At 40.3% G+C, this 26,659-nt stretch overlaps 1 protein-coding gene and 1 pseudogene across 1 annotated transcript in view; both read right to left on the bottom strand.

The window, feature by feature from the left end:
* Nucleotides 1-26,659, bottom strand: part of LOC126262329 (adenosine deaminase-like protein) — a 76,145-nt gene that overhangs the window by 42,942 nt on the left and 6,544 nt on the right. The gene's annotated exons all lie outside the window — the stretch shown is intronic.
* LOC126263767 (5S ribosomal RNA) lies at nt 10,215-10,332 on the bottom strand (annotated as a pseudogene).

Raw genomic sequence — 26,659 nt, 5'->3', positions numbered from 1 at the left:
TAGATGTGCACCACAGTCTTGATCAATTCAGTTAAAAATATCATTTCCACTAGTCTGTCTGGTTAAATGAGTATTTTACTCAGCACAACTGGCCAGTTTCAATAGTCAGCTCAGCTTCAAGTGTGCCTACAACATAACAACACATCAAAATAGAGCAAAAGCAAAAAATATAAAAGTCTCTACCTTGAAACTGGATGTAGCATTTCAAGAATTATGGCCAACAGTGCTGAATAGAGAACTTATTTTAACCAGATAGGCAGGTGGAAACCATGGCATCTTCCTTTGAATTTATCAAGGCTGTAATGCTCAGCAAGAAGGAATTAATCAACTACAAATAGGCCCCCAACTTTTTATCTATTCATACTTTTATATGGTGATTCTTTCATAGACATTATTGTTGAAGAGGGAAATAGAAGACTGTGTGTAACTTGTCTTGTATGTATAATAGCTTACCAAGTAAAACAAAAATTGTCATGAAAATTGATCGGGGTCCTTTGGTTTGGAGTCGAGTGGAGGGTCTCAACCAAAGGATTCGTTGACTCTGTGAAGGTCCTGGCTGCAGATTTCTAGACCTGTTTTACAGGTTTGGGATTTGTAGGACACCCCTTGATAGGTCAGAGGTGCATTACACAAATAGGCAGCTACTCAGGTGGCACCGTACTTGTGGAGTGCACATGAACGTTTTTTAGGCTAGGCAGTAGTTTGAGGTATCCTGATGAACACTCGCCAGTTGATACATAGAAAGGGAAATCAATATGCATAAAGGGTAGTCAGGCCACATCCAGAGTAAAGACACTTTGACTATCAAAATTTTATCAGTAAATTGTTGAAGTATTCATAACGAAGTTCCCATATTTTCTTCTTCTTCTTCTTCTTCTTCTTCTTCTTCGGCACTACAGCCGTTGGTGGGCCTTGGTCTCCTCAACCATCTTCATTCCATATCTCTCTGTTCTCAGCTTTTTTTTTTTTTTTTCATCCACGGATCCCCATCTTGACAAGGTCAGCCAGCACATTGTCCATCCATCTAGCTCTTGGTCTGCCCTTCCTTCTGGTGGAATAAAGTCTGGCATTCATTATTTGTTTGGGCATCCTGTCTTCTGTCATCCTCTCCACATGTCTTAACCAACGTATTCTTTGAGATTTGATACATTTCACTATATCTTTTCCTTGTATAAGCTCCTATATTTCATGGTTGTATCTCGCTGTCCAACATTCCATCTTTCTCACAGGCCCATAGATTTTTCGTAAGATTTTCCTTTCAAATGCCCTTAGGCTGTTACTGTCTGCTTCTGTCACTGTCCACATTTCTGATCCATATGTGACAACAGGTCGCACAAGGGTATAGTATACTTTCAATTTAATTGTTCATGTAATTAGAGAGTTCTTGGGTATCGTTAGGTTTGCATAATAGGCTTTGCTTCCTGCTTGTACCCTTTCTTTAATACATTTTCTCATACTATTATCATTGGTTAGGAGGACACCTAAATAATGGAAGCGTCTAACTGCTTCGAAGCATTTATCAGAGATCTTCAGGTCCTGTGGTGTTCGTCTAGCTTCAGAATTGGACATAACCATATATTTTGTCTTGCTTTCATTTACAGTAAGTCCCATTCTTGTTCCTTCTGTTTCTTTAAGCGATGTTACATCCCTTGTCATGAGGGCAATATCATCTGCATATCTGCTTATATGGCTGGACTTCATCATTATTGTTCCTCTTTTATCTACATTTTGTATGATACTAAGCAGTGTTAAGTTAATCAGGACTGCAGAGAGGCCATCACCTTGTTTCACTCCATTCTCAAAGTCAAATTGCCTGCTCATTCTGTTATTCACTTCTGCTTTTGCTTTTGTATCCTTCATTGTTAGCTCAATTAACCTTCTCAGTTTATCACAGATGCCTAATTCTTTCAGCCCTTTATACAATGCTGGACTATCACTACTATCAAAAGCTTGTTTGAAGTCAATGAACAGGAAGTGGAGATCTATATCATACCCATAAAATTTTTTCCATTTTGTCTAACAACAAACAACTGGTTAGATGTACCTCTGTTTCGTTGGAATCCACAGTGGTATTCTCTGAGTATCTTCTCAGTGCGCTTCTTTATTCTTTCATTCAGCACTCCAGAGAATATCTTATATACTGTCCTCAATTTACTGCCCTCCAGGAAAGTTCTCGTGCTCAAATTAGTCTCGGGACCAACTGCTGGCTGAAACCCAATGTGGAAAGCTCTCAGATATTTAGTGCGTCAAGGAACATACATCGGGAAGACAGATTAGAGACCACAGGAGCGACAGTGTTCATTGCAGGTGACAAAAATATTGTCTCTAATGAGGTCATAGTTGAGTATGACAGTGAAGTTATCTTGTCACATATATCAGGTCCAGATGAAGCCAAGTTAATTGTCTGATGTTTTTACCAGCCACCCGATTCTGCTGCGACAGTCCTAGAGTCATTCAAAGACTGTCTATGGTCAGCAGCACCTAAATACACAGATCAAGCATTGCTAACTGTTTAGGTGACTTTAACCTAGTAAATATAGACTGGGATGTCTATGGATTAATTGTAGGGTGTGAAGTGCTTTTGGACACGCTTTCTGAAAACTGTCTTGAGCAGCTAATCCGGTACCCTACATGCAATGGAAATATCTTGGACCTTGTAGCTACAAACAGGTTGGACCTTATCAACAACGTCAGTATAGAAATGGGGATTAGCAGTTATGATGGCATTATAGCAACTATGATTACAAAAGTTAATAAATCTGTCAAGAAGCCTAGGAGAATATTTCTGGCAGAAAGAGCAGATAAGCAGTTGTTAGCATCTCACTTAGGCAGTGAACTGACATCACTTAGTTCCAGTAAAATGAACAAAGAGGAATTATGGGCAAAGTTTAAGGAGACTGTAAATCGTAGTTTTTTATTTATTTACACATCAAGTTCCGTAGGACCAAATTGAGGAGCAAATCTCCTAGGTCATGGAACCTGTCAGCAAATGAATTTACAACATAAAAGTAATAACAGATAAAAATAAAATGTTTATGAACCCGAAAAGAGTCAATCTGTAAGTTTAAGTGAACACAGTCAACAAAACAACAATAATCAGCTTAATTTTTCAAGGAACTCCTCAACAGAATAGGAGGAGTGACCCATGAAGAAAATATTCAGTTTCGATTTGAAAGCACATGGACTACTGCTAAGATTTTTGAATTCGAGCAGTAGCTTATTGAAAATGGATGCCCCAGTGTACTGCAGACTTTTCTGCACAAGAGTTAAGGAAACCCGATCCAAATGCAGGTTTGATTTCTGCTGAGTATCAACCTGAGTGAAAGCTGCTTATTCTTGGGAATAAGCTAATATTGTTAACAAGAAATGACAGTAAGGAATATATATATTGAGAGGCCAATATCAAAATAACCAGATTCGTGAACAGGAGTTGACCTATTGCCCGAACCGCCTGTTTCTGAGCCAAAAATATCCTTTTAGAATGGGAAGAGTTACCCCAAAATATAATACCATATGACATAAGCAAATGAAAATAAGCAAAGTAGACTAATTTTCATGTCAAACAATCACTCACTTCAGATACTGTTCAAATATTATTTGAACAAGATTCTGAATGTAGGCTTTCCACGATAGTTTACTATCTATCTGAGCACCTAGAAATTTGAACTGTTCAGTTTCACTAATGAAATTAAAACGTCAGGTTTTGTTGAATTGTGTGTTAGAAACTGTAAAAACTGAGTCTTACTGTGATTTAGCATTAGTTTATTTTCTACAACCCATGAACTTATGTCATGAAGTGCACTATTTGAAACAGGGCCAATGTTGTACACAACATCCTTTACTACCAAGCTCGTGTCATCAGCAAACAGAAATATTTTAGAGCTACCCATAATATTAGAGGGCATGTCATTTACGTAAATACGGAACAGGAGTGGCCCCAACACTGATCCCTGGGGCACCTCCCCACTTGCCTGTACCCCACTCAGACCCCACATCACAACCATTCTCAACATTGTGAATAATGACCTTTTGCTGTCTGTTGCTAAAGTAAGAGGTGAACCAACTACTACAGGTCTAGAGAATCATGTGCCCAGAACATGGGTTAAGGATAGAAAAGACCCAACATGGTTTAATAATGAGATTTCAAAATTACTGATGAAGCAGAAGCTTTTGCACACTTGGTGTAAAAGAGAGTGGACAAATTACGCAAAGAAAAGGTTAGTATAGATTCATGCATCTGTGAAAAGTTCTATGCATGAAGCATACAACTACTGCCACCATAATATCTTAGGAGATGATCTGACGGGGGACCCGAGAAAATTCTGGTCCTCTATAAAATTGCTAAACAGGTCTAAGGCTTCCATCCAGTCACTTGTTGACCAATCTAGTGTGGTATTTGAAGATAGCAAGATGAAAGGCAAATTTTAAATTTCACATTCAAGAAGTCATTCACGCAGGAGAATAGAAAAACACACTGTTTTTTGAGCATTGAACATACTCCCATATAGATTACACAATAATAAGCACCCCGAGCATAGAGAAACTGAGAAAGTTGAAAACAAGTATGTTCCCATTCCAGATGGACTCCAAATTTGGTTTTTCAAAGAGTATTCTATGGCACTGGGCCCCTTGCTTAGCTTGCATTTATCATGAATATCTCCCTAGTGCCTGGAAAAAATCACAAGTGACTCCTGTGCATAAGAAGGGCAAAACAACGGACCTACAAAATTACAGACCAATATCCCTTACATCAGTTTATGGCAGAATCCTTGAACAAATTTTCAGTTCGAATATGATAAATTTTATTGAGACCAAGAAGCTTATGTCCACAAATCAGCATGGTCTTAGAAAGCATTATTCGTGCAACACTCAGCTTGCCCTTTCCTCTCATTATGTACTGTGAACTATGGATGAAGGGCAACAGGTAGATTCCATATTTCTAGATTTCCAGAGAGCATTTGATACGGTGCCCCACAGCAAGGTGTTACAGAAGATACGAGAGTATGGAATAGGTTCACATATACGTACATTGTTCGAAGACTTTGTACATTGTCCTCAATGGCGAACATTCATCAGAGATGAAGGTATCATCAGGAGTGCTCCAGGGAATTATGAAAGAACCACTGTTATTCCCTATATACATGAATGATTCGGTGGACAGGGTCGGCAGCAATCTGCAGTTGTTTGCTGATGATGCTGCGGTCTACAGTACGGCATCATAGTTGAGTGACTGTAGGAGGATACAAGATGACTTAGACAAAATTTCTAGGTGGTGTGATGAATGGCAGCTAGCTCTAAATGTAGAAAAAGTCAGTTAATGTGAATGAGTAAGAAGAACAAACCCATAATGCTGGGATACAGCACTAGTAGTGTCCTGCAGTATGTTGGTTAAACATCAGGTCATGACATTGCAAAGCAATATGAAATGGAACAAGCATGTGAGGATTGTAGTAGGATAGATGAATGGTTGACTTTGCTTTACTGGGAGAACTCGAGGAAAGTGTGATTCATCTGTAAAGGACATTGCATACAGGACAGCAATGTGACCTATTCTTGAGAACTGCTTGAGCGTTTGGAATGCATACCAGATTGGATTAAAGGAAGGCATCAAAGCAATTCAGAGGTGGATTATTAGATTTTTTACTTGTAGGTCTGAACAACAAGAAAGTGTTATGGATATGCTTTGGAAACTCAAATGGGAATCCCTTGGAGGCATGGTGACATTCTTTTTGAGGAACACTTTTAAGAAAATTTAGGGAACTGGCATTTGAAGCTGACTGCTGAATTATTCTGTTGCCTCCACCATACACTGTGAGTAAGGATCAGGAATGTAAGATACCAGAAATTAGGGCTCATATGGAGTCGTAGAGGCAGCTGTTTTTTTGCTCATTCTATTTGCGAGTGGAACAGGAAAGGAAATGAGCAGTAGTGGTATGTGATTAACTAAGCCAAACCATAAGGTGGATTGTGGAGTATTGATGTAGATGTAGACACAGACTCAGTGAGGGTAATGTCATTACAGCATTACTGAATATGGCTGTAAATAGTAATACAAAGAAAGATAGTAAGATCTTTATCCTCAGCAAGATTGACAAGAAACAGATTTCAGATTACCTCAGAAGTCAGCATGAAAATTTCATCTCCAGCATTAACAACGTTGAGTAGCAATAGACAGAGTTCAAGAAAATTGTGCAATATGCTTAGATAGGTATATGTTGAGAAAAGCTGCGAGGGATGGAAAAGACCCATCATGGTTCGATAGCAGCGTTTGAAAGCTGCTGGCCAAAGCCTTACAAACTAAACTAAATGAAGCCATTTCAGAAGCAAAATTCTCTTCACTGATGTGACAGAAAATCCTAAGAAGTTTTAGTCTAACCTCGAATCAGTAAATGGACTGAGGCGCTCTGCCCACACAGTCTGTGACCATAATGGCACTGAAAAGGAGGATTACACAGAAAAGACTGAAATACTAAATGTTTTTTTCCAAAACTGTTTCACAGGGAAGACTGCACTGTAGTACCTCCTTAAACTGTCAGACAAACAACAAAGTGACATATCAAAATAAGTGACCATGCAATAGAAAATCAACTGAAGTCACTCAGCAGAGGAACGGCTACTGGATCTGTACCAATATGATTATACATGAAGTATGTGAAAGAACATACTGCCTTCTAGCAGCAGTGTACTGTGGGTCTCTGGAGGAGCAAAGAATTTCTAGTAATTGGAGAAAAGCACAGGTAATTCTTGTTTTCAATAAGGTTTGTCAAACAGAGACACAAAACTATAGGCCTGTATCTTCGACAACGGGCTGTTAGAACATGTTTTATGTGCACTAGGTCTAATGTCCAAACACACAAAACCAGGAACAGAGACATGATAAATGTCCCCTAAACTAGACTATCCAAGATTAAAAATAATTTTGAACACATTGGCATTGTTTTTCTAAACAAGATACCACAAAGTGTTAAGGAACTGCCACACAATAAATTTAAAATGGTTATGGAATCATGGCTAACAGAAAAGCCTTCCAAATTGTGGATAAATTCATAGACAGCAGTGTAAATGTTTTAACAATTTAGTTATAACGTTAACTAAATGGTGTGTATTATAAACTGTGTAATATACAAGTGTAAATTGGCAGTTAAGTAAATTAAATATGTAATACTATATTCTGCAGACAGGGGCAAGCCTCCTTCAGCAAGCTTGCTTGCATGAATATATGTGTGTTTGCTCTTTTTCTTTGCTGAAGAAGGCTTTGGCCAAAAGCTATTAATGTGCAACAGTCTTTTCATTGAGCCAGTCTGCAACTCAATGGGTCTTCTTTTCAGTGAGTAGCAATCTACTCTTCTCCTAAAACTGTTGACATTCCAACCAGGAGTTCCCATTGTTTAATCCCATATTCTGCAGTAAAATTATATTCTGTAAAGAAATAACTTGTACCACACAATGTCTCGCGCAACAACAATGTTGTCTTCAGACAAATAAAAGGATTTGATTTGATGTTTCTGGAGACTGCAAATCTTCTTCGGAGGAATTAAAGTGAGTTCCAATCATGTGAAATGCAGCTCACTCAGCTTTTTCAATAAGACAAGGAAATTAATACATACGGTCAAACAGGAGATGTCATGGTTCCTTGATTTCTGGATGGCACTCAATACAGTTCCGCATTGCTGTCTAATGAGCAAAATGTGAGTGTACAGAATATCTTATCAACTGTGTGACTAGACTGAAGAACTTATAGCCTACAGAACACAGCATGTTATTCTCAATGGAGAAAAGTCTTCAGTCATGAAAGTAACTTGGGCGTTCTGCAAGGGAGTGTTGTAGGACTCTCTCTCTCTCTCTCTCTCTCTCTCTTTCTTCCCCCCCTCCCTCCCCTTTTCTTTCCACAATATATATAAACGACCTAGCAGACATTTTTCATGGATGATGCCACAACACAGAGAAGTCGCAATGCTAGAAAATCTTAGTGAAATAAGGAAGACCTGCAGAGAATCGACTTTTGGTGCTGGATGTTGCCACGTTGGCCAACATCATAAGCAAATGTAATGTACTGCTTGTACATAGACAGAAAAACCCATTTCATGACTGCAGGACAATCACTGGAAGCAGTTGCTTTCTTGAAATATGCAGGTGTATGAGTACAGAGTGATTTTAAGTGGAACCACCATATAGAACTAATCACAGGTTAAGGCAGATGCCAGACTGACATTCTTTGGAAGAATCCTCAAGAAAAGTAGCCCATCATCAAAGGAGGTGGCTTACAAAACCCTCATTCAACCAATACCTGAATATTGCTTATCAGTATGGATTCGGTACCAGATAGGACTGATAGACTAAATAGAAAAGATCCAAAGAAAATTATCATGTTTCATTACAAGCTCATTTAGTTGGCATGAAACATCATGGAAATGCTGCAAGAGAAGCATTCTGCATAACGATTTGGTTCACTGTTAAAGTTCTTAGAGTGTACGTTCCTATAAGTGTCAACTAATATATCGCTTCCTCCAGGCTTACCAGAAATTGTCCTTCCCGCAAACTATTACAGGAAAAGAAGGAAGTGATAGTGGTACACAAAGTATACTCCACCACACACTGTAAGGTGGCTTGCAGAGAGTAGATGTAGAAAACAAAATTGTCACAAAAATGTTACCACGTGTAAGGATTGGTCGTGAGTCGTTCTTGGGAAGCTCAGATGGTAGAGCAATTGCCCGCAAAAGGCAAAGATCCTGAGTTCAAGTCTTGGTCCGGCACACAGTTTTAATCTGCCAGGAAGTTTCATAATGTTTTTGCTTTAAAATTTTCGCATACTGGTGCTATATTTTCTGTACATGTAAAGTAAAGTGTGCTCTACTGGAGTTTGAAGCTCTTTGCATTGTATGTGGGTAAGGTTTGTAAAATACTATGTAAATTGCTTATTACTTTAATTTTCTGACGACATTTTGTATTTAAAAATATTTGTGTGTATAAACTGTTCATAGTGATGTAAATTTGACAATTGTAAGAAATGGTCACACTTAGGAACAATTTAAGAAATAGGAGTTATGTAAAAGCCAGTGTGCTTTTGTTTGAAACAGAAGTGGCTCTGGATATAGAGTTTCAAACTCTTTGTCTTTAAATATGTCTGCTTGTGTCTGTATATGTGTGGATGGATATGTGTGTGTGTGCGCAAGTGTATACCCGTCCTTTTTTCCCCCTAAGGTAAGTCTTTCCGCTCCCGGGATTGGAATGACTCCTTACCCTCTCCCTTAAAACCCACATCCTTTCGTCTTTCCCTCTCCTTCCCTCTTTCCTGACGAAGCAACCGCTGGTTGCGAAAGCTAGAATTTTGTGTGTATGTTTGTGTGTCTATCGACCTGCCAGCACTTTCGTTTGGTAAGTCACATCATCTTTGTTTTTATACTTTTTTTTTTATTCTGAACTTTAAAGAAACTGGTTCACACTGTTATTTCATGCTAATCATACACCTAGATAGAGTTCCTTCCTGGTGTTTGATTAATCCGAGTATCCTGTTTTACAGACTTATGAAGTGCCAAGTTAATATAAAGAGGCACCATTTAAATTGTTTTTGTGTAAACAATGAGAAAGTTTTCTTAACTACTGCAAAGTGTTATAGAAAAAGTTTGCTTACATAAAATTCAGTCAGAGTGAAGCAAAATTACTAAACTCTATTTAAATGTATATCTGTTTGTTCAAGTTAGTTCAAAGAGGCTGGGGCCTCCTCCTTACCCCCACCCAGTCGCCACTCCCATCATGCACTGGTGCTGCTGCTCGCAGTGTAGTTTCACTCTCTGAGACTGCAGACGTGTGCGCAAATTGCATTTGCGTGTGTGTGTGTGTGTGTGTGTGTGTGTGTGTGTGTGTGTGTGTGCGCGCGTGCGTGCGCGCGCACGCATATGTGTATGTGTATCTACTGCTGACAAAAGCCTTGATGGCTGAAAGCTATAATTGTGTGAATCTTTTTGTTGTGCCTATCGCGACTCAGCATCTCCGCTATATGGTGAGTAGCAACTTTAGCACTCCGTCTTCAGGCCACGAGTGGCCTACCGGGACCATCCGACCACCGTGTCATCTTCAGTGGAGGATGCGGATAGGAGGGGCGTGGGGTCAGCACACTGCACTCCTGGTCGTTATGATGGTAGTCTTGACCGAAGCCGCTACTATTCGGTCGAGTAGCTCAATTGGCATCACGAGGCTGAGTGCACCCCGAAAAATGGCAACAGCGCATGGCAGCCTGGATGGTCACCCATCCAAGTGCCGACCACGTCCGACAGCGCTTAACTTCGGTGATCTGATGGGAACCGGTGTATCCACTGCGGCAAGGCAACTTTCCTTCTGGACTTTCCATTGTTTGATTTACTTATCAAATAGACACAACACATGGTCAAATCCAGTAAAACGGGTAACTCTATTGATTAGCTTTTTCTGTTAACAAGACTATCCCCATGCAAGGTACTTTATTTGGAAACTAAACTAAATTTTAGTAAGAGGGTTATAGGTGGCAACAGAGAGACAGGGTTTTCTGTTATTTAGGTAAAAGCATACTAAATTACAATAGTAGTGGTACGGTTATATGCTTAGCTTCAAATGCCAATTCCCTAAATTTTCTCAATAGTGTTCCTCAAAAAGAAAGTTGTCCTCTCTCCTTGGATTCCCATTTGAGCTTCTGAAGCATCTCCGTAACACTTACGTGTTGCTTGAACCTACCAGTAACAAATCTAGCAGCCTGCCTTTGAATTGCTTTGATGTCTTCCTTTAATCTGAGCTAGTATGGATCCCAAACACTTGAGCAGCACTCAAGAAGAGGTTACACCAGCTATATGTGATCTCCTTTACAGATGAACTGCACGTTTCCAAAATTCTCCCAATAAACCGAAGTTGACCTTTCACCTCCACCACCACATTCCTCACTAGCTCATTCCACTTCATATCACTTTGCGACATTACACTTAGATATTTAAATGATGTGACCGTGTCAAGCAGTACATTATTGATGCTGTAACCAAACATTACACGTTTGTTATTCCTACTCATTCGCATACACTTCCATTTTTCTACATTTACAGCTATCTGTCATTCAACACACCGACTAGAAATTTTATCTGTCGTCTTGTATCTGCCTACAGTCACTCAACTTTGACGCCTTTCATACACCACAGTATCATCGCCAAACAACTGCAGATTGCTGCCCATCCTATCTGACAGATCAGATATATTTAGAAAATACTAGCAGTCCTATCACACTTCCCTGGAGCACTCCTGACAATCCCCTTGTCTCTCATGAACACTAGCCAACGAAGACAATATACTGGGTTCTATTACTTAAGAAGTCTTCGAGCCACTCAAATATACGTGAACCTATTCCATATGCTCATACCTTCGTAAATGGTCTGCAGTGGGGCACCGTGTCAAATGCTTTCTGGACATCTAGAAATATGGAATCTGCCTCTCACCCATCATCCACAGTACATCATGTGAGAAAAGGGAAAGCTGAATTTTGCACAAGCGATGCTTTCTAAAAGCATGCTGATTTGTGAATATAAGCTTCTTGGTCCCAAGAAAATTTATTGTATCCAAACAGAATATGTTCAAGTATTCTGCAGCAAACTGATGTGTGAGATACTGGTCTGTAATTTTGTGGGTCCATCCTTTTACCCTTCTTATAATCAGGAGTCATCTGCACTTTTTTCCAGTCTCTTGGGACTTTGCACTGGGCGAGAGATTCATGATACATGCAAGCTAAGTAAGCGGCCAGTGCCGTAGAGTGCTTTTCGAAAAGACAAACTGGGATTCCATCTGGACATGGCGACTTATTTGTTTTCAACTTCTTCAGTTATTTCTCTAATGCCTGGGACGCTTATTAATGTGTCATTCATATGGGAGTCTGTGCGATAGTCAAACGATGGTATGTTTGTATGATCCTCCGGCATGAATGATTTCTTAAAAGCGAAACTTAAAAGTTCGGTTTTCATTTTTCTGTCTTCACATGCCACACCAAACTGGTCAATGAGCGATTAGATGGAAGCCTTAGACCTGCTTAGTGATTATACACAGGATCAGAATTTTCTTGGTTTTCTCAGCCAGATCTTTTGCTATGGTACGATGGTGGTAGTTGTTGTATGCTTTACACATACATCTTTTCACATACACATGAAGCTCTAATAACCTTTGCCTGTCATCATTTGCTTGTTCTCTTTTGAACCAAGAGAACAACAGCCTTTGCTTTCTTTGCATTTTCCAAATTTAATTGTTAAACCATGTTCGGTCTTTTCTGTCCTTAATCCACTCACTGAGCACTTAGTTCTCCAGACCATGATTTACAGTCTGTTTAAACTTTGCCCATAATTCCTCTACGTCCATCTCACTGGAAGTGATGTCAGTTCACTGTTTATGTGAGATCTTAACAACTGCTTATCTGCTCTTTTTACAGAAACAATCTCCTGGCCTTCTTGACTAATTCATTAACTTTCATGATCATAGCCACTATGATGATATTATGATCACTAATCACCATCTATGTACTGATACTGTTGATAGGGTACAGCCTGTTTGTAGCTACAAGATTTAAGATATTTCAATCGTGTATGAGCTCCCAAACTAGATGCTTAAGATAGTTTTCAAAAACTTGTGTTAAAAAATACTTCACAAGACTGTCTGTCTGTACCTCCCACAATCAATCCATACACGTCACAATCTATACTCAGTAGGTTAAAGTCTCCTCCAATGAGTATTACATGATCTCGGTATTTAAGAGCTACTGACATAGACTTTCTTCAGATGGCTCTACAACTGTCACAGTGAAATCTGTTGGCCAGAAAAACATCCAGCAATTAACTTGGTTCTACCTAGACTTGTTATACGCAAACAGATAACTTCACCGTCACCCTCAACTTCAACCTCAATAGACAATATTTTTGTCAACTGCAATAAACACTCCTCCTCCTCCTATGGAGTCTAATCTGTCTTTCCGATATATGTTCCATGAAATGTTAAATATCTCAGAGCTTTCTGCTTCAGGTTTCAGCCAGCTCTTGGCCCCAAGAATAATATGAGAATGAGAACTTTCCTGGAGGACAGAAAATTCAGGAATTTCATTACAAATACTTCGACAGGTTACTAATAAAATTTTGACAGTCACAATGCCTTTACTCTGAATGTGGTCTTACTTCCCTTTCTGCATGTCAACTGATGAGTGTTCATCAGAGTACCTCAAACTATCATCTGTCCTAAAAAGACCCCATGTGCACTCTACAAGTACTCTGCTATCTGAGTAGCTGCACCACTGCCCCCCTCACCTTCCAAAGGGAGTCCTACAAATTCCTCTTCCTCTCCCCCAACCCCTACCCCCTGATAACACAGGTCTAGAAATCTGTAGCCAAGACTGTCACATAGTAGATGAAGCCTTTGGTTGCAACACTCCTCAGCTCCAAACCAAAGGACTCTGATCAGCTCTGAGAACAATGCAGCAAATGTTGAGCTCTGCTTGCATCCTCTTGCACAAGGCCATTAGCCTCACCTCTGCCAGTTGACTGTATGAACTGAGAATGACCTCAGAACCCATGCAACAGATGTCGTTGGTGCCAATGTGAGCCACAACTTGCAGACGACTACACCCTACACACCTGATAGCCACAGGCAAGGCCAACCCCGCATCTTGGACGAGGCTGCCTGGCAGGCGTAACGAGTGTAAATTGGCTTTCTTTCGAGATGGGAATGCACTGAAGTCTTAGGCAGGAGCAAGAAAGATAGATGATAAGCAGCTGTACGAGGAGAGAGAGGTGGAAAGAGGGGAGGAGGCAAAAGAGAGAGAGAGGGGGGGGGGGTGAGGGGGGGGAGGGAAAGGGGGGAGGGAGGGAGGGAGGGAGAGAATGTCCATAGGTAATACATGAGCTGGCTGGGGAAGGAGTGGTGTGGATATTGGCAGAAGAGAAAGGTAAGGTAAGGTAAGACAGTAGGAAACAGGATAGTAGAGATTTAGGCCCACGGGATTGTGAGATGCAGGATATGTTGGAGAGACAATTTATAACTGTTAATTCAGAGAAACTTATGCTGGAAGGGAGTATCCAAGTGGAAAACGTACTGCAGAAGCTTTTAAAGTAATTTGTGTTGTAGTGTGCAGCATGTTCAGCAACTGGATGGTCAAGTTTTCAGTTGGCTACAGTTTGATGTTGGCCATTCGTGCAAGTACATAGTTGGTTACATGTCATTCACACACAGAATACTGCATAGTAATTTTAGCACAGCTGATATATTGGTTATGTGCCATCCGCACACAGAATGCTGCACAGTAATTGCAACATAATTGATATATAACATGACTATTTTCATACATGGCCCTGCCTTTGTAGGATAGGAAATGCTTGAATGGACTGCAGCATGAGGTAGTGAGTGGGTTATGAAATAAGTCTGGCACCTGGGTTGTACACAATGGAATGACCCATGGGTGCAGGATTGGAAAGGGAAGGGCAAGGACATTCTGTAGCTTGGGTGGATGGCGGAACACTGCTTTGGGTGATGTGAGTAGGACTTTGGATAGGATGTTACTCATCTCTGGGCATGGTGAGAGGTAGTCAGAGCCCTGTTGAAGAATGTGGTTGAGTTATTTTGCGATAACACAAAATAAGCTGCCCTCCTTTGAACTTTTTCGATGTCTTCTGTCAGTCCCATCAGATGTGGAGCCCACACCACACAGCAATACTTCGGTGTGGTGTAAGCTGTCTGTTTAGTGGATCTGTTGCACTTTCTAAATGTTCTGTCAATAACTCACAGTTTTTGGTTGGCTTTCACCACACATTATCTATGTGATCATTCCAAGTTAAGTTATTCATAATTATAATCCCTATGTATTTAGTTGAATTTACAGCCTTTAGATTTACGTGACTCATTGTGTAACCAAAATTTAGCAGATTTCTTTCAGTACTCAAGTGGATGACTTCATGCTTTTCATTATTTAAATTGACATTTTTCACATCATACAGACATCTTGTAAAAATTATTTTACAATTGGTTTTGATCATCTGATGACTTTACAAGATGGTAAATGACAGCATCATCTGCAGAAATTCTAAAAGTGCTGCTCAGATTGTCTCCTATGTTGTTCACATAGATCAGGAGTGGCAGAGGGCCTATAACACTTCCTTGGGGAATGCCATATATTACCTCTGTTTTACTTGCTGACTTTCCATCAATTACTACAAACTGTGGCTTTCCTGAGAGTAACTCATGAATCAAGTTGCACAACTGAGGCAATAATCCATTGGCACCCGATTTGATTAGAAGTTTCTTGTGAGGATTGGTGTCAAAAGCCTTCTGGAAATCTAAAAATATGGAATCAATCTGACATCCCCTATCACAATCACTCTTTACATTGACTGTCATCAACATTGTTATTGCACATTGAAGTTATTGATTGCACCTTGCCACTGGTGTAATTTACATATGACCAGAACCTCTTTGAGCTTATTGCCAGATTTCAAGACAGTTTTGTTGTGGCAGCTATTAAAAGCATCTCACACAGGAGTTCATGCTAGATTCTGAGCTTTGGTAAAACTTCACCAGTCTTGCATTTTGCATCCTTTTAAATTTGGAGTGCTTTTTTCATTGCTTCTTTTTTCATTGCTTCTGCTACAGTTTTTTGACCCATTTTGTGTACTACGAAGGGATCAGTGCCATCTCCTATTAATTTATTTGGTACATAACTCTCAATTGTGGTCAATACTATTTCTTTGAGTTCAAACCACATCTGATATATGCTTAGATAGTCAGATCACAAGGAGTGGAGATGGTCTCTTAGAAAGGCATTTAGCGAATTTTTCTCTGCTTTTTAAATAGATATACTTTGTGTTTATTTTTGGTGAGTTTGGATATTACGGAACTTTGTCTCACTTCAACAGTTTTGTGATCACTGGTCTCATTTCCACTTCACGTGAACTTCTGAACTAATTGTTCAAAATAATTTTCTGAGAAACCATTTACCACCAGCTTTAAATGTGTATTTTTGCCAACATATTGAGGGAACATTGTAAAGTCACCGACAAGTATAACTGTATGAGTGACTTACCTATTTGAAAAAGAGACTCAAGTTTTCTTTGAATTGTTCAGCAACTGTATCACCTGAGCATGGGGTCAGTAAAAGGAACCAATTATCAATTTATTCTGGTTGTCCAGTATCATCTCTAGCCATACTAACTCACAGGAACTATCTACTACAATCTCACTACAAGGTAAAATATTTCTGACAGCAATAAACACTCACCTCCAACTGTATTTAATGTATCCTTTCTGAAATTGGTTACATCCTTTGTACAAATTGTGACTGAACATATTTCCACATTTAGCCAGCTTTCCATATCTATAACGATTTGAGCTTTAGTGATTTCTATTAGTGCTTGGAGCTCTGATTCTTGCCCAACACAGCTACAAATGGTTCAAATGGCTCTGAGCACTATGGGACTTAACATCTGAGGTCATCAGTCCCCCAGAACTTAGAACTACTTAAACCTAACTAACCTAAGGACATCACATACATCCATGCCCGAGGCAGGATTCGAATCTCCGACCGTAGCGGTTGCGTGGTTCCAGACTGAAGTGCCTAGAACCACTCGGCCACTTTGGCCGGCCAACACAGCTACAATTTACAATTACAATACCAATTGTTGCTCGATCTACCATCCTCTGTTTGCCCAGCACCCTTTTAGACTGACACCCTTCCAGTAGTTTTGCAAGACCCCTTTCATCAGCTCATGCTTTCCACTGCAAATGCAGCATTCATGGTGAGACTGCAAGGAGAAAACTTTTTGACAAGGAACAGGTGACAGCTGTCAGAGTGGAGGTACTATTGGTGGTTGGTTCACTTCTGCATCTACATCTACACTGTGCAAAGCACCATGAGGTGCATGGCGAAAGGTATGTCCCTTTGTACCAGTTATTCCTTCTTGTCACATTTACGTACGGAGCTCGAGAAGACTGATTGTTTTAATGCCTCTGTGCATGCAGTAATTATTCTAACCTTATCCTCATAATCTCTATGTGAGCAATACTTAAGGGGTTGTAGTATATTCTTAGAGTAATCACCTAAAGCCGGTTCTTGTAACTTTGTTAATAGACTTTCTCAGGATAGTCTGTGTCTATCTTCAAGAGTCTTCCACAACAGTTCCTTCAGTATCTCTGTGACACTCTCCCACAGATTAAACAAACCTGTGACCATTCATGTGGCCCTTCTCTGTATATATTCAATACCTGCTGTTAGTCCTGTCTGGTAGGTCTTCCACAAACTTGAGTAATATTCTAGAACTGGTTGTATGAATGATTTGTAAGCAATCTCCTTTGTAGATTGAATGCACTTCCCCAGTATTCCACCAATAAACCAAAACTTGCAATAAACAGACTTATTTATGGAGCCATCTGACAGGTGGAGATTAACATATACGTACATGGCACAATGAGTTTAGTATTACTGGATTTTGAGGTAGCTGTTGAGATTGTCGAGGAAAGAGCAAATGATGTTCTTGTCACGATTCCAGATCATGAAAATGTCATCAATGAATGTGAAACAGTCAAAAGGGTTTTATGTGTTAGCTGGTTGGCAAGGACTCCTCCAGATGGTCCATAAATATGTTGGTATAGGTTAGTGCCATGGCAGTACCATGGATCTGTTTATAGGTTTAGCCTTCAAAAGTGAAATAATTGTGGATCAGGAGGTGATTGATAATTAGGATTAGGAAAGAGGTGGTGGGTCTGTTATGTCTGTTACCAGGGCAACGATGGGAAAGGTAGTGTTCCATGGGGATGTCACGTCCACAATGACCAACAAAGAGTTGCTGGTAATGAGACAGGAAATGTGAAAAGCTGGTGAAGAAAGTGAACAGTGTCTTGTATGTAGTGTGGGAGGTTATGGACAATAGTTTAAAGTGTGGGTCAACAAAAGTGGAGGTTGATTCTGTGGGAGTATTATGAGCAGCCATAAAGGAGTGACCAGGAGGGAGGTCAGTGAGGTTGGGTCGGGTTTGCGAAGTTTAGGAAGTAGAAAGGTAAGGGGGGGGGGGGGGGAATTGCTGGTGTGAGGAGGGAGGTGGATTCAAGTGTCAGGTTTTGGGATGGACCTTAGATCTTGAGGAGCTGCTGGAGGCCATGATGGACTTTGTCTGTGTCAATGAGGCATAAAAGACACCACCCTACCATGGCACAGACCATGGTTGATAGAGGATACATTGGCTTGTGAGTGTAAGAATCCCAAGGTCCTCTTCATGAAGAGGCTTCTGCAAGTAGTTTAGTTGCCACCTTACACAATCTCTTATTTGACACTTCTGTAGAATATACACATCTTTAATTTTGGCTGCATTGCTCCAGAAGATTATGCTAGAGAGCAGTATTGACTGGAAATGAGCAAACAACACTAGCAATCCTGCTGCACTTTAATACAGTGAGAGGCATTTCTAAGCACAAGCGTACAGATGTGAGTGTTTTGGTTAACTTATTCATATGTCCATGCCAAATCAAGGCCTAGGAATTTCATACAATGAGTTTCATTGTTTATGAAACAGTGAAGAATTTTCAGTACTGCTTGAAATGTACCTTTAAGTTTTCACTGGAGCTATTTCTTTTTATTATGTAACACCCGCTCTATATGAAATAAACTATTTTGATTCCAAATTTTAGCCAACATTCTCTTAGGTTCCACTGTATCTGTCCCAGATCTGTTCGAATGAAAAGTGGAGTCAACAGAAAAGAATTAAAATTCCTATATGGTAAATTTCTTGTCAATATTTGTCCTGTAAATTCTCTACAAATAGTGAGTCAGTGTCACCATTTATCATTCTGTGAAAGTGTAATTTTCCTTCTTAACTAAACCTAAATGATGTATATAAAATAACAATATATAATAATTTACAAATAGTACCAATTTATGTAATACGCTTCATATATTTAAATATTATTTAATCAAGCAAAAGCAGTGATGCTATATACAGGGTGAGTCACCTAACGTTACCGCTGGATATATTTCGTAAACCACATCAAATACTGACGAACCGATTCCACAGACCGAACGTGAGGAGAGGGGCTAGTGTAATTGTTTAATACAAACCATACAAAAATGCACGGAAATATGTTTTTTAACACAAACCTACTTTTCTTAAATGGAACCCCGTTAGTTTTGTTAGCACATCTGAACATATAAACAAATACATAATCAGTGCCGTTTGTTGCATTGTAAAATGTTAATTACATCCTGAGATATTGTAACCTAAAGTTGACACTTGAGTACCACTCCTCCGCTGTTCGATCGTGTGTATCGGAGAGCACTGCAACATACATCGCGTTTGTACAGAATGATCTGCCAACGTTGCTCGAAAATGTCCCACTGGAAACACGTCGACGTATGTGGTATCAGCATGATGGTGCACCTGCACATTCTGCAATTAACTCTAGGCTGACCCTTGACAGAATGTTCGACGGGCGTTTCATAGGACGTGGAGGACGCATACATTGGCCAGCCCGTTCTCCTGATCTTACACCTCTGGACTTCTTTCTGTGGGGTATGTTAAAGGAGAATGTGTACCGTGATGTGCCTACAACCCCAGAGGATATGAAACAACGTATTGTGGCAGCCTGCGGCGACATTACACCAGATGTACTGCGGCGTGTACGACATTCATTACGCCAGAGATTGCAATTGTGTGCAGCAAATGATGGCCACCACATTGAACATCTATTGGCCTGACATGTCGAGACACACTCTATTCCACTCCGTAACTGAAAACGGAAACCACGTGTGTACGTGTACCTCACCCCTCATGGTAATGTACATGTGCGTCAGTTAAAAAGACCAATAAAAAGGTGTTAGTATGTGGACGTAATGTGCTGTTCCAGTCTCTTCTGTACCTAAGGTCCATCACCGTTCCCTTTGGATCCCTACGTAATTTGGTACTCTCCGATACACACGATCGAACAGCGGAGGAGTGGTACTCAAGCGTCAACTTCAGGTTACAATATCTCCGGATGTAATTAACATTTTACAATGCAACGAATGGCACTGATTACGTGTTTGTTTATATGTTCAGATGTGCTAACAAAACTAACAGAGTTCCATTTAAAAAAACGTAGGTTTGTGTTAAAAAACATACTTCCGTGCATTTTTGTATGGTTTGTATTAACCGATTACACTAGCCCCTCTCCTCACGTTCGGTCTGTGGAATCGATTCGTCAGTATTTGATGTGGTTTACGAAATATATCCAGCAGTAATGTTAGGTGACTCACCCTGTATATGACTTTTAAAGATTTTCCAAACATTTTGACCTCACTATTTGCTTTTATGTGTTCAGGAAGTTTGTTATAAGTTTCACTTCTATATGGATATTACATTTCTGTGGGAGGAAACTGTAGATACGGGTCAAATGTACGTTTCACTTGTGACTGGTTTAGTGATAATAAATAGCACCCCTTTTTTTAAAAAAATTACTATTCTCACCCATTACATTTACTTTAAGAAATTTAAGTTTCCATAATGTAGACACATGTTAAAGGTCAGATACCACAGAGCTCAAACAATCGTTTATGTGAATCTCTATGTTTGCGTCCAAACATGATTCTAATGGCACTTTTTTGCAGGCTGATAGCTGCTATATTGTTAGTTTTCAGGTCTGTTATTGAAACTAAAGTACATGAAGAGCTGTTTGATACAGCACTTGTTTAGACCTATGGCCGGATACTTTATTCAGTTTCTTGTGTGTATAACCACTACCCCTGATCCTTTTTTCTGCCTAGAGTAATGTGACTCTAGCTCGTATCTGTTTTCCACTCTGAAGTATTTCCCACTGTTCTGACTTCAAGGGCAGAATATTAGCTCACTGTACTCACTGTACATTCCTCCTCTTCCTGTTGTCATAGAATTGTCTTCTGATAGACAAATGACTAGTAGCTTTCAGCAAGAGTGAGCAATAAAAAGATTCCTTAAGGGGGTAGGATGTCAAACGAGCCGACTTGGAGCACAAGAGGCACCACAGGACATTTTAATTTCCATTGTCTATACTTTTACAAATAAATTCATAAAACTTTGTCAGCATGACCAGGAAGGATTCAGAATTCACGCTCATAGCAGTGGAAGTTCGAGAACGTAATGAAATAATTTTCTTCACATGTGAAATTTCATCATTTTTTTTCACTTACTAATGGCAGCATTTGTTGCTATAGGTACACTTTTCTTCATAAGTAAGAGAGATTCTTCGATGAATTTTGCACAGCATACAAACCATACTTAAAGGTGTATGAAACACTAGAATTTTCCACATCTATTAAAAACTGTGGTAAAAATTGAGGTAATTAACTATAAAATGTGTGTTTTTTCTAAACATGAAGTTTAAAATACAACAGCTCATTCATTTTTTCATAAATTAAATAAATTCTAGAATTTCATACACCTGTAAGTATGGTATGTATGCTGTGAAAAATTCATCAAATAATCTCTCTAACTTATGAAGAAAAGTGTACCTATAGCAACAAATGCAGCCATAAGTAAGTGAAAAAATGATGAAATTTCACATGTAAAAAAAATTATTTTGTTTTCAAACTTCCACTGAAATAAGTGTGAATCCTGAATCCTTCCTGGTGATGCTGACCAAGTTTTATGACTTTGTTTGTAAAAGTATAAACACTGGAAATTAAAATGTCCTGTGATGCCTCTCCTGCTCCAAGTCAGCACTTTTGACATCCTACCCCCCCCCCCCTCCCCTTAATGGCCTCTCCTGCTCCAAGTCAGCCCTTTTGACGTCCTACCCCCCCCCCCCCCCTTAATGCAAAAAGAGACAGATGGACTGGCCAATATTTACTTCCAAGAGCTGCACATGCCAATGAGTTTATGAACACACAAAAAATAAGACACCTATCATGTAGGAAAAGATAGATTGTTACTCACCGTAAGAAGACCCATCAAGTTGCAGAGAGGCAGGCACACACACACACACACACACACACACACACACACACACACACACACACACACACAAAGCAAGCACACCTCATGCAAACATGACTGCAAACTCCAGCTTCTCGGACCGGAATGCAACATCACATGGGATGCAAGCAGCAATCTGGAGGGGGTGGGGAAGGGCAGGGATAGCAGTTTACGGGTAGGGAGGGAGACGAATGCTGTCTGGTGGTGTGTGCATGGACTAGACTGCCAACAGGTGCAGTGTCAGGAGGTTGTGGGGCAAGGATGTGGGGAAAGAAAAGGAGCACAAAAGGAGAGTAGTAGGAAAATATGAACAGGTGCATTGGCACAGGGCTGCAAATAAACAAGGTGTGTGACAAAAATGTGAAGGAGATGATAGGACAGAGGGGCTGGAAACTGTTGGGTGGAGGGTGTGGAGACAGTATGTTACCAAAGGCTGAGACTGGGATAATTATAGGAGTGGAAATTGTGTTGTAAGGATAACTCCCATCTGTGCAATTTAGAAAAGCTAGTGGTGGAGGGAAGGATCCAAATGGTTCAGGTAGTGAAGCAGGCATTGAAATTAAGGATGTAATGTTTAGCTGCATGTTTTGTCACAGTGCGGTCTACTTTGCTCTTTGCCACAGTTTGGCAGTGGCCTTTCATCCTGGTGGGCATCTGGATGGTAGTCATACCAATATAAAAAGCTGTGCACTGATTGCAGCAGAGCTGGTAAATGACAGGGTCTCACCAAGGCCTTCACAGACAGGCACTATCCCCAGACCTAGTCTGCAAACAGGTCTCCCATGTCATTTCCCGTCACATCCCCAACCCTCCCACCAACCCCAGAAACGAGCCCCTTCGTCACCCAGTACCACCCCCGGACTGAAACAACTGACCCACATCCTTCACCAGCTCTTTGATTACCTATCATCATGCCCTGAAATGAGGGACATCCTACACGATATACTATCCACCCGTCTTAAAGTAATGTTCCGTCGCTCACACAATATCTGCAACATCCTAGTCCATTCCTATGCCACTCCCAATCCCTATCTCTTGCTACAAGGATCATATCCCTGTGGAAGACCCAGGTGCAAAACCTGCCCAATCCACCCACCCAGTACTTCCTATTCCAGTCTTGTCACAGGTTTATCCTATCCCATCAGGTGCCAGGCCACCTGTGAAAACAGCCATGTCATTTACCAGCTCTGCTGCAATTAGTGCACAGCTTTTTATGACTACCAACCAGCTGTCTGCCACGATGAACGGCCACTGCCAAGCTGTGAGCAAGAGCAAAGTAGACCTTCCTGTGGCACAAAATGCAGCTGAACATAACACACTTGATTTCAATGGCTGCTTCACTATCTGAGCCACATGGATCCTCCCATCCATTACCAGCTTTTCTGAACTGCCAGGTGGGAGTTATACTTACAAAACATTCTCTGCTCCCGTAATTATCCTGGTCTCAACCTATGTAACATACTGTCCCCACACCCTACAACTAACAGTTTCCGCCTCCTCCAAGCAATAGTTTTCACCACCTCTCTCCTATCGTCTCCTCCCCATTATCGTATCCCACCCTGTTTATTTGCAGCCCTCTGCCAACGCATTTCCTTTTTTCCCCACCTCCCTGCCCAACAACAACCTGATGCTGTGCCTGTTGGCAGTCTAGTCCCTCAATACTCCACCAGACAGCATTCGTCTCTCCCCCTATCTCCCCACCCATACACTGCTATCCCTTCCCGTTCCCCACCCCCTCCAGATTGCTGCTTGCATCCCACGTGATGTTGCATCCCGGCCCAAGATACTGGAGGGCCTGTCTGCAACTTGACATGTCTTCTTTGCGATGAGTAACAAGCTATCTTTTCCTACATTCTTGATATTTCTAGCTGGAGTTTCCATTGTTTGGCTGAAGACACCTAACCTAAAATACCACATTTCAACGCACATTTTATCACATAGTATATGAAGGCTAACACTCCTGTAAGTTAGCGGGCAGGCAAGAACGATGGAACAATCCACCCCACTAAGTGATACACAGTCATAAAGCATGCTATCTGCGGTGTGAGTATGATCCAAGTGTGCTGGAGTGTACAGAAAGGTCAGTGCTTCACTCACTAGGTTTGGTGCCGAGATGAATAACTCTGATTATCTATATTTACTGTTTAATTATCTGTACAGGGATCTAATAGTACTGAAGATATTATCCACACTGATGGCTTTCTAACCAAAATTTCAGTCAGTCTAAACTGATATTCAAAGCTTAATTAAAGATTTCAGTAAATATTCTAAATCATTGGGGGACTGAACCAACAAATCATAAGCGCACCCAGAATGGACAGGCATTAGACTGTTAGGCTAGCTCACTTGCCGGTCTTCGACAAGTATTCCAACAGGCAATAGGAGTCTGCGATGCACAATTCTTAAAAGTGTAAAAGTCAATTAATGTTTGAATTTGACTTAGAAGATCTTTATGTACGATGTCATGATGACATCAAAATCGTGTAAAGAAAGTGTCATGAACTTTCATGTTGCCTGATAAGTGATAATTAGAATCCGTGACCTTTGATGCAAACATTGCTGTGAGATTGGCTTTCAAATAGTTTCTTTTTACAAAGGTGTATTTTCCCGATTTTGAGATTGAGAGCAATAAAACTCAGGTGACGTCCCTTTGTTTTGGTTTTCATTGTAGTGATGTTAAGATATTCCCACTAGTCATTCCAATATTCACCATTAATTGAATACATTTTTGGAGATGTGCCCAACAGAGAAGAAAGCCAATGGGGACAATAAGGCAGCTTTAGAAGATATGAGGTAAGGAAACCTTCGCCTGGGTGAGCTAGGGAAGAAACAGGGGAAAACAGCTGGATCTCTTCATTATGATTTGGTCAACATAGCCGTGCATATGCAACAATTAGCTAAGAACAACTTCTGCTGTAAGCACGCCTGACACAGTATTGCGTCACGGAAGGAAGATTCCTTCTTTGGCCCTTATTAGCTAGTTAACTGTCTAGTTAGGAAGGAGTAGGAACCTCTACACCTTCTTTAAATAGTGTCTATGAAATACTTGTGGAGTTGTACCTCCTGAAGATATATCCTTCCCAACCATCTGTCTCTTCGTGAATTTAATAAATTTATTAAGCTTTTATTTTTTTTTAAAGACAGAATATTGTCATATAGATAACTGCAAATCTAGCACAGGCCTTTCCTACGAACTTGGAATTCTGATACTTGTTTTTCACTGTATTTGATCCTTTGGGGTGTTTTTTTCTGGAAAAAATGGAGAGTGTCATTTGAATTGTGACATACACAATCACAATAAAAGATACAAAAAATATTTTCATGTAGATTCTGTGTCCTTGTCTAGGGTTTACAGTAGGGTTTTGTAATTTGTTGCAAAAGTCATTAACACGTTGACACCAATGTACTGGAAATCGGGTACAACATTACTAAACAGAGTGGAGTGTGGGGCCACCGGTGGGCACAGTGGGTCAGACATAAACCTCTGCCGTGTCCGCTGGTGGTCTCACAGCTGTCAACATGTTGACAAACTCACATTAGACTGAAAGGATGGAAAAGGGAAACTCAATAAACTTGCCAGAAAATTCAAAAGATTCTAGATTAACTGTTCCTCTAAATCATCTACATTCAAGATGCTGCATGACAAATAACAATACTAACTGCAAACCATATACTACTGTTTAAAATGTAGCCTATACAACTTTGGTTCTATAACAAAGAATCAATGAGTCCATGCAGATGTTAACAGTAGGAGACAAACAGTGGCTATTTAATAAACTGAGAAAAGCACTCAGCTGCTTTGAAGTAGCAACTCTCTTGCTAACTGTAATGTGTGAAACATAACCTGAGAAAGTACACACAGCTTACAGCAGACTGATTACACTCAGTTTATGACATTCACTTCTCTCTTAATGTATAACTTTACTTGCCTACATCCCTGAAGGCTCTCCTGCAAAATGTGATGAATGAATGAGTAAATGAATAGGACGATCCAATTTTGTGTAATTTCTTTATGACCAGAATATTTGACATCCCTGTCGATGACATGTACTGTGACTTTTGCTCTAGTTCTAATGTATTTGCATTATACAAAATTGTTAAGGCTTTCGTGGCCACTTGTTGACAAACTGCCTATTGGCTTCTGTCTCGGGTTCTTCGGCCGACGTTCATCTAATGATTTTTCTGACGTTTCGCCAGCACGAGTGGCTGGCATTGTCAAAGCTTCACCCTCCATTGCCTCCAGTTCACCACCGGCAATGGAGGGTGAAGCTTTGACAATGCCAGCCACTCGTGCTGGCGAAACGTCAGAAAAATCATTAGATGAACGTCGGCCGAAGAACCTGAGACAGAAGCCAATAGGCAGTTTGTCGTATTTGCATTATACTGACTGTTATTATTATTGTTACTGGTTCCTTCTGTGGCTCAAAAGAGTCATAGAATGTTGTGAGTGAGTGAGAAGTGAAGATACGAAGGTTGCTCAGAATGTAATACCACCCTTTCTTTATCTTTAACAATTATTTATTCCACACTACCAAAATTACACACAATATTTACAATCCTATTTTCCCACATAATCTCTTTCCAGTTCTCAAGTCTTCCTCCAATCAGACAAGGACATGAATGCCCTATCGGTACCAGTCCTTGTTCTGGTAATTAATCCATTTCTTCACTGTACGAATAACCTCGTCCTCGTTCTCAAAACGACGTCC

Source organism: Schistocerca nitens, chromosome 6 (genome assembly GCF_023898315.1).
Source record: "Schistocerca nitens isolate TAMUIC-IGC-003100 chromosome 6, iqSchNite1.1, whole genome shotgun sequence".
Taxonomy (NCBI): Eukaryota; Metazoa; Arthropoda; class Insecta; order Orthoptera; family Acrididae; genus Schistocerca; species Schistocerca nitens.
This window is presented reverse-complemented; position numbering and strand designations above follow the sequence as displayed.